Source organism: Myotis lucifugus, unplaced genomic scaffold (assembly GCF_000147115.1).
Source record: "Myotis lucifugus unplaced genomic scaffold, Myoluc2.0 scaffold_73, whole genome shotgun sequence".
NCBI lineage: Eukaryota > Metazoa > Chordata > Mammalia > Chiroptera > Vespertilionidae > Myotis > Myotis lucifugus.
The window spans coordinates 4,950,042-4,959,204 of NW_005871121.1; positions in this window are offsets into that span (position 1 = coordinate 4,950,042).

A 9,163-nucleotide genomic window follows, 5' to 3' on the forward strand; every position below is an offset into this window, starting at 1 on the left:
AGCTCCCTCAGCCCCCCTTCGCCCCTCCCCCCCCATACCTTGCTGCCCTGCCCCCTCCTGTAGCTCTCCACCACTCGCTTGTAGCTCACTGCCCCACCCTCCTGCTGATCCATGATCCGGTCGTTACACAGTCAGTCATTACACGTCAAGGCATAACAACCATTTGCATATTACATCTTTATTATATAGGATTCTCTGCATTGCTCAGAACCCAAGGAAAGAACAGGGGAAAGGGTTCAAGGCTGTCTGGGTTCTTGTCCCAGGTTTACTATAAAATAATGTGTCCCCTTGGGGAAATCACAGTTATTCTGGGCCCTTTTCCTTTTCTTTATTTTGATAGAGCTGTACTAGACAGATGACCCCAAATAAAGTCTGTTTTTTGCAGTAACAGTTGAGCTGTTATTGACATTCTAAAACAAGTGGAGACATGACTCATGGATCTGTGAAGCATCTCTGTAACGATGTTTTTAGAGCTGCCTCCTTTTCACAGATGATGACAGAGCACAGCAGAAATAGATGATTTTACCAGAGGCTCCAAAGTCCATGGAACTGGAACACATCTCCTTTTCTTCTGACCTCCACTTAGCCAAAACATAGGCTTCTACATGTTAAGCTTGGAAGCATATTACCAGTGTTTTAAAGGGGGTTACCCTTATAAGATTTTCAACTAATAGCAGGAGGTTTTGAAATTCTTAAACAATCCTCTAAACTTTGAGCCCTGGGATGTGTGGCTCAGTGGTTGGAGTGTTATCGCATACACTTAAAGGTGGCAGGTTTGATTCCCCATCAGGGCACATATCCTGGTTGCTGGTTTGATCCTAGGTCAGGGTGTGTACAGGAGGCAGTGGATTGATGTTTTTCTCTCACATAGATGTCTCTCTCTCTCTCTCTCTTTCTCCTCTTCCTGTGTCCCTCCTTCCCTCCCTCCATCTCACTCCCTCCCTCTCTCCAAAATCAATAAGAAGCATATCTTTGGATGAGGAAGGAAAAATGGTAAATGCTACTTAAAAAAAATATTTTCTATTCTTTGAGACTTACAGCTCTATTTTCATGTTAAGGAAGTTGTATTAGTGCCAGATAATCATCTGAACTTCTGGATGCTTCTCTGAACTGAAATTTTGAACCTCTTGAGGTTTTCTCCTTGCTATCTGAAATTTATGCCAGCTAAGCCTTTTTCTAGAGAGTGCATTCAGGCTCTTATTTTCTCATATAAGAAAGAATGTGTGTGTGTGTGTGTGTGTGTGTGTGTGTGTGTGTGTGGTGTGTGTGTTGGGGGGAGGGATGAGGGGAGGTATTGAGATCCAGTAAAGTACAATCATTATGTGACAAATTTTTTCAAAATGGGAAAGTGCTTATTTCAGGTTTTTAATACCAAGTAAGTATTTTTCTATCATGCATGTATTTATTGTACCTCTTAGGTGCATCCTCTTTGGGAAACACAAAGGATTTGAGGCATAGGTTGTTCACTTGTGGTATTCCACCCCCCCCCCCCCACACACACACACAAAGGCTGTGAACAGGAGCTATATTTCAGGAATATCTAGAACCAGTACCTAACACCATGTCTAAGACATAATTAATAAATATGAAATAGATGAATGAACACATTCTTAAGGTCAGGACATAAGCAACTAGAAATATTTCATTGTCGATCACAAAATGGCAACTGATATAAATGATGCAGACAAGCACTATAGCAATTTTTTTTAATAGACTGTCTTTTTTAAAATACATTTCATTGACTTTTTTACAGAGAGGAAGGGAGAGGGTTATAGAGTCAGAAACATCGATGAGAGAGAAACATCGATCAGCAGCCTCCTGCACACCCCCCACTGGGGATGTGCCCGCAACCAAGGTACATGCCCTTGACCAGAATTGAACCTGGAACCCTTCAGTCCACAGGCCGATGCTCTATCCACTGAGCCAAACTGGCCAGGGCTACAGCAATTTACAGAAGGTAGAAAAGTTCTTGTGGGATTTCCATATGAGAAGCCATTTGAAGAAGGGTGAGCTGGCTTGTGAATTATTCAGAGGATGAGTCACAGAGAAACTAGTCTTTGGACTAAGCTTGAGTTTAATGATCACAGTGCAGTGCTATTACAAATGAAGGCAATGACATGCACTCACTCACTGAGACTTGCAGAGGTGATGAGGGTTGTTTCAATATCCAAAAGCAAGTACAAGGGAAGGCATGTAACAATGACAAAGACAAAGACGGTAAAGCATTTATTAATGACTATGAACACTAAGATATAAAAATCAGCAAATTGGGAATAATAGATGACCTCCAGGTCCTAAAATAATATAATCCTTGAGAAGAGACCATGGAAACACAAGCATAGGAGAACTCAGAGTCACCCCCAAATAAACTCCAAATGGATCTGATCATTGAAATAGCATTCCTGTCTTTGTAACTTTTAAAGATTCTTTGTATTTTGTTATATGGACAAGAGCATTTTGAGGTACTTCATCATTTGATCCTTAAAACAAACAATATGAGATTACCATGTTTGCTCCTTCCTATTGACTCACCACCAGAGTGAACTTATCATCAAGCATATTGGGTTCTGCTTCTTGAATCTTTTTATCCCTCTTCCCTTATTCCTCATTTGAACATATGGGTCTACCATCTACCTAGCTGCTTACTCCAAAAGACTGAGAATCTTCCTTGAGACTGCTTTTCTCCTTAGCCCTTCAATCCCATTAATCTACCCTTAAATGTATCTTAAAGTCATCTAATTCTAACTATTCTATTAATACCATCCTAGGTCATTTCTCACTGACTGCTTCAATAGCCTTTTACTTGCTTTCCACATTCATTTTTTTTCCTCCCTAAACTATTCTCTGCAAATTACAGTTTAAATAAAAATATAGAGACTTCTTTCAATTATGACAGAGGATCTGGAACCAGAATTGCTGTCTTGCTATAAATAAATATTAGTCAAAATATAGGAAATAGTTGTTATATATATATATATATATATATATATATATATATATATATATTTTATTGATTTCAGAGAGGAAGGGAGAGGGGAGAGAGAGATAGAAACATCAACGATGATCGGCTGCCTCCTGCACGCCCCCTACTGGGGATCAAGACTGCAACCCAGGGATGTGCCCTTGACCAGAATTGAACCTGGGACCCTTCAGTTTGCAGGCGGGCGCTCTATCCACTAAGCCAAACCAGGTAGGGGCAGGAAATAGTTGTTTTAAGATATTGAGCAATAGATAGCACAAGACTGTGGATACTCAGATAAGGGCAACAAACAAGGTAAGCCCAATGACAATTCTGGTTTTCTGTCTGGAAGCATATTCTTTTGTGGTGTAGGAGAGGAGTAACCAAGCAGAGCATGTCACGTGATCTTGCTGAGTTGGAGGGACCAGTCAGAGTTTTGGGAGGCTGAGTGGCTAGAATCTGGGAGGAAAAGTATAGGAGAGAGGGGAGCTCCTAAGAGATTGAGCTCTAGAAATCTGCATAAAATTTACTTGAACCTGTGGATGCAATCAATAAGCCTGGGCAAAAAGAATAAGCCGAAAATTTCCCAGAGCTCACTCATGGCTGGGAGACATGCAAGTTCCAATGAAACAGAGCTGAGAGTGTTTTAATATTTTGTAGTGTTCCATAAGGATTCCAAAAGCCGTATTTTACTAGTAAGATTAACCTATCCCCAGAATAAAGGCTATCAACTCACTCTAGCAAAGCTAAAACAAGTCTCATTAATAGAAAGCACAATATGTAATGTGACTGTATGACAAGGCTACCTAACCTCATATGAGATATTAGAAAGGCTTTCCTGGGTGCATGATTTAAGCTGAATGTTAAATGCTGAGTAAGAACTAGCAAGTTGAAGAGGTGAGAAGATAATTGAGTATTTCAGCATATGCAAAGACTTAGAGGCAAAGAGGACTCAGATAAATGTAAAAACTGAAAGACCAGTTTATCTAGAGCAAGAGATCTATGATGACACAGGGAGACTGGCAATGGCCACAGAACCTAAGCTCTCAGACATCATATAATGAATCCTCACTTCACACCGTGTCTTGTTGCTTCTCTTGCTCTGGATGCTAGTGACTTTGGACAACTTCTCTCAGGAATCATGAGTGAGAAAAAGGAAGAGACAAGACAAAAGAGGAATGAAAGAAAGAAGGAAGAGAGCACTTAGGCTGTCGGAGCAGTTTGGACATGGAGGAGATGCTAAGGAGGAAGAAAACAGGTTTTCACTATGTTCCATAATTTTTAAATAATGATAATTAAGAGAAAATTGTTATGACTGCAATTTCATAAAAATGAAAGACAAATTTGTGCACAAAGAGTGATCTCTGTTAATTTGTTCACATGAATTAAAATTTAAGACAATAGAAAGTCACTAAGTAGAAAGTGCATATTGGTAAGTGTCAGTGAGTAGCAAGAAAGAAATTACAGATTTTTCTCTAAAATTTTTTCTTTTATAGAAATAAATGCAATCTTCTAATGTCACAGAACAAATAGAACTTGGACTTATGCTGTATAGTGTACACAGCCAATTTTGTGTTCACTACTTCTAGCAGATCTCTTAGCATTTTATTTTCTCCAACTGGAAAATTGAACAGTGTAGGCGGTGGTGGCAAAGAAATAATCATTTCCACTATGGAGATTTTAGTTTGATGTGTCTGAAAGGGACTTGAACATGTCGAAAGGCAAACAATGTTTTTTGATAGATTGAAAACAGTAATGTAAAGATATCTTATTTCCCCTAGATATCATACATTATTATAAGACCAAAAAATATAGAGCTATTTTTGAAACTAGGCAAGCTGAATTCTAACATTTTTATGAAGAAAATAGATGTTTACGAATAGCCAAAATTAATAAAAAGTCTGAAAAAGAAAAACAATAAAAGGAATAAGCCCTACAAGTTATATAGTGTATAAAAGCTACAGTGATCCATTTTAAAAATTAAAATATTTTTGTATTGACATAAGATTTGAAATAATCTAAATAGATATGAGAATTCAACACATAATAAAGATGGCATTTCTAATAAATAATTATCTAGTTTAAGAAATTTAATTCTCGGTTGACTAATATTTAAAGGCAAAAACTGGTATCATAAAACTATGAGAAGAAATAATGGTATAATTATTTTTCACCTTGGAAATCAAGATCCAAAAGCCTAAAATCTACCCAACAAAGCTAAGTACATTTAATATGAATATTGATAATTATTTTTTATGATTAATATATTAGAACAAACAAAATGGGAGAAATATTTACAACTCATGTGAGACTCTAAGAGGTGTTTAAAAAATATATACAGAGCTCATTTAAATCAATAAGAAAAAAACTAGCAACTCAATAGACTATTGGATAAAGGTTTAGTCCAACCTCTAAAACCCACATAGCCTAATCGACCAGCGTTGTGGGCCGGAACCCAAGGGAAAAAAAGTTTCAACAGAATCGAATCCCGCCTGAGATCAAGCAAGGGAGCGGGGAGGCAGTGCCAGTGGACATTCATCTAGCATATCGTGGTTGACCTTTGACAAAGAGGTTTACGTAGAGCAATGGCCAGTGGAGGCCGGATTCCAATGTGCGGTGAGGGTAAGAGAGTTAAGGAAGTGAAGACAGGAATGCAGACCGCTGTCAAGAATTTTAAAAATTTATAAGGAAGGGAAGAAAGAATAAGGGAACAAGAGGGAGGAATTATTAATAGGAGTTTTTATTTTGTGTTTATTAGGACAGGAACAATTAAGCATATTTGCAGACTGAAAGAGTCACTGGAGAAAAAGAAGCTGAAAATTTCCAGAAAGAATGGGTAATTAATGAAGCAAGAAGCTGGAGTAGAGGGATAGGAAAACCTTTGACGCCGAAACCGGTTTGGCTCAGTGGATAGAGCATCGGCCTGCGGACTGAAAGGTCCCAGGTTCGATTCCGGTCAAGGGCATGTACCTGGGTTGCGGTCACATCCCCAGTAGGAGATGTGCGGGAGGCAGCTGATCGATGTTTCTCTCTCATCGATGTTTCTAGCTCTCTATCTCTCTCCCTTCCTCTCTGTAAAAAATCATTAAAATATATTTAAAAAAAAAAAGAAAACCTTTGAGTTTTAGGTAAAGATTAAGAGGGCATAGTTTTAAAGCACTCATTTAAAATTAGGGATAAGCAAATTCACGCTTTCACCTAAAGAAATACAGCTCAATAGGTGTTCCTGTATGTTCCCACAGTGCCCCCTCACCGCCATATGCATTCTCCTTTGTTACTGTAACTATTTACAAGCTTATATCCCCAGTCTCTTGCATCTCCCTAGTGAGGGGTGAAAAAATAAATGAGAATTCTTAAGCTAGTTCAAGCCCTTAGCAAGTAGTTAGCCTACTTCTGAGGCCAGGTTTTACAAATGATGTAAATCTGTAAAGGCTTTGAGAGGAGTCAACCAAAATGAGGCAGTTTGAGAAAATAGAACCTATGTGAGCTATTTTAAAATCCTAAAAACAACAGCCCTCCCACCCCCCCCCCCCCAAGAAAAGAATTCCAACAATAAAATGTGGGAGAAACAGGTGAGAAAACAAGGACATAAGTTGAGCGGTATGTTAACAATTATTCAAGATAAAGGCTTCAACTGCAGAAACTTAGTGGATTCAAAAAATTTATCCCTCAGGAAATATTTTCCAACTTAGTAAAAACCTTGCCCTTCATCCCAGCAAGAGGACTCCTTCCCTTCTTTGGTGGAGGACATAAAGATAACTGCTACAGCGCTCCACATGTCTTCATCCCAGCAAGAGGACTCCTTCCCTTCTTTGGTGGAGGACATAAAGATAACTGCTACAGCGCTCCACATGTGATTTCGGAAAGAGGCCCCGGAGACACGTGACAGTCGGCTATTTGATGGCTTATAGTTACCTATGGTGGTAAATACGTTTTAACTTCTTTAACTGCTTTTATTACTTTTTCTCGTCTTTTAGCAAAATGAATAGGAAACCCAGTGTTGAATGGAACTTCTTTAACTGCTTTTATTACTTTTTCTCGTCTTTTAGCAAAATGAATAGGAAACCCAGTGTTGAATGGAGCAGGCCCCTTTTATGCTCTGCTATTTGTGAATGGGTGCACGGGAGTGCCATGTGGGTGGGAGTATGTGTTGAAGCAACAGGTTTCCTCACCTCTTGCTACCACATTTCTCCCACTGTTCCCTTACTTACTGGATTTCTAACATAAGATGGTTGGTCAGAGTTAAGCATAAAGTTAGAAAAGGAACAATTTTAAGAACAATTAAGTCCATTTACTCATTATTAGGTAAAAGGCTGACAAGAAAAAAGGTGGAAAACCTAGAAAAGCACTTTAAGGTAAAATGGAAGACTAATTGGTTATTTGAAAATAATTACAATCTGATCAGCTCTCATGGAACTTAGAAGCATTAAATGCCAGAGTGATTAATAGGATGCCTGTTTTTATTATTCACTGAAGAAATTGCTCTATTGTAAGCAAACAGATGTAATTGAATTGTAAATTATGATGCTTTGTAATGCTTGATTTTATTTCTTAACTGATTTTACCTTCCCCCAATATCAATGAATTCTGAAGACTGTTCTGTATAAGTAAATGTATAATCAAAGCTAAATTTTTTCTCATAAAAATATCATATACTATGTAATGAATCATTTTAGAGAAATATTAGTAAAAATTAAAGACTAAAAAAATACAAAGTTGACCTCCAGAGAGACAGGTTGGGGGAGGTGGGGAGAGAGAGGGAAATCAAAGATAAGCAATAAACAGGTGCTGATACCAATGGGATTTAGGAAGCAAGGGCTTAGAATTTTAATTCTCACCTGGGAAAAAGAGATAGGGCCTGAGATGGTAAGCTGGGGAGTAAGAATTAACTTATTCTTTAGAGCCCACAATCTCTAAAAGCAGCCATTATTATATCTATCTATCCAGGAGAAATCTAATACCTATTAGAATGATTACTCATTATTAGGTAAAATAAATCAGCAAATATTATTAAATAGATCCTTAATTTCCAGGGGAGAGGAAACTAATTCATTTATATAGTCTTCACAACAAGGGTACATCTCAACGTAAGGCCATATTTGTCCCATGAAGAAATTGACTGAATGTTGAGAGAGGAGAAACCAAGATGGTGGCATAGGTAAACACCTAAAATTGCTGCCTCGTGCAACCACTTCAAAAATACCACTAAAAGACAAAATGGACATCATCCAGAACCACAGGAAGGCTGGCTGAGTGGAAATTCTACAACTAGAAGGAAAGAGAAAAGCACACTGAGACTCAGAGGAGGTGCGGAAGTAAAGTGCAGAGGTACAGAGGCGCACGTGGAAAGGGCTGGCAACTGAGGATGCGGTTGTCTTTTACAATTGGGAGGGAGTCTCAAGCTCCCGACTGCTCTGAACTCCAGTTCTGGGCGAGTCTCTGGGACCCAGACTCATACAGGGAGAAACTGGAATGTCTGGCATCGGGCAGAACTTGAGGGTGGCTTTCTCTCAGAGGTGCTTACAGAGATTACCAGGGGACACTAGACCCGGGGCCTCTTAGGTCAGGGCTGAGAATCAGCCATAGCTGTTTGCTCCGCCCTGTTGATTCCCTGAGACCCCGCCCCACCCAAGCTGTTCTCAGAGGCTTTTGGATATGAAAGGCCCGGCTCTTTGCAATCTAAAATTACCTAACAAACTGCAGCTGGGTCAGAACATCAAAAAGAAGGCCCAAGGCCCCACAGCAGCTTGCATTGCTTCATAGCTGGGCCTCATCTGGGCACCTCTAAACCCCAAACAAAGAAGAGGAATCTGCAGATCTCTCCATAGCTCCTGCTGGGTAGCCTCAGGCAGAGGCTAAATTAGCACCTCCTTAGAGATCCAAGAGCCAGTGTACCCAGTGGTCAGAGTGGGACCATCCAGATTACAACTCCTCAGATCCATAAGGGACACACTCAGGGGGCAGACTCAGTGAGCACCAAAGCCCCACTGAAGCAAGTCTTGCCCCATAAGGGTATCTCCAACACAGAAGTTCTCCCACCATAGACACAGCTGATTCTCACAGCCAATTGGCCCAGAGGTCAATTCCTCCCAGTGATACCTACAACAATCAAGGCTTAACTAAAACAAGACTGTGCACAAAGCCTACAAAGGGGTGCACCAAGAGTGTCCACCTCAGGTAATTTGGGGAGGCTGAGCTACTGGG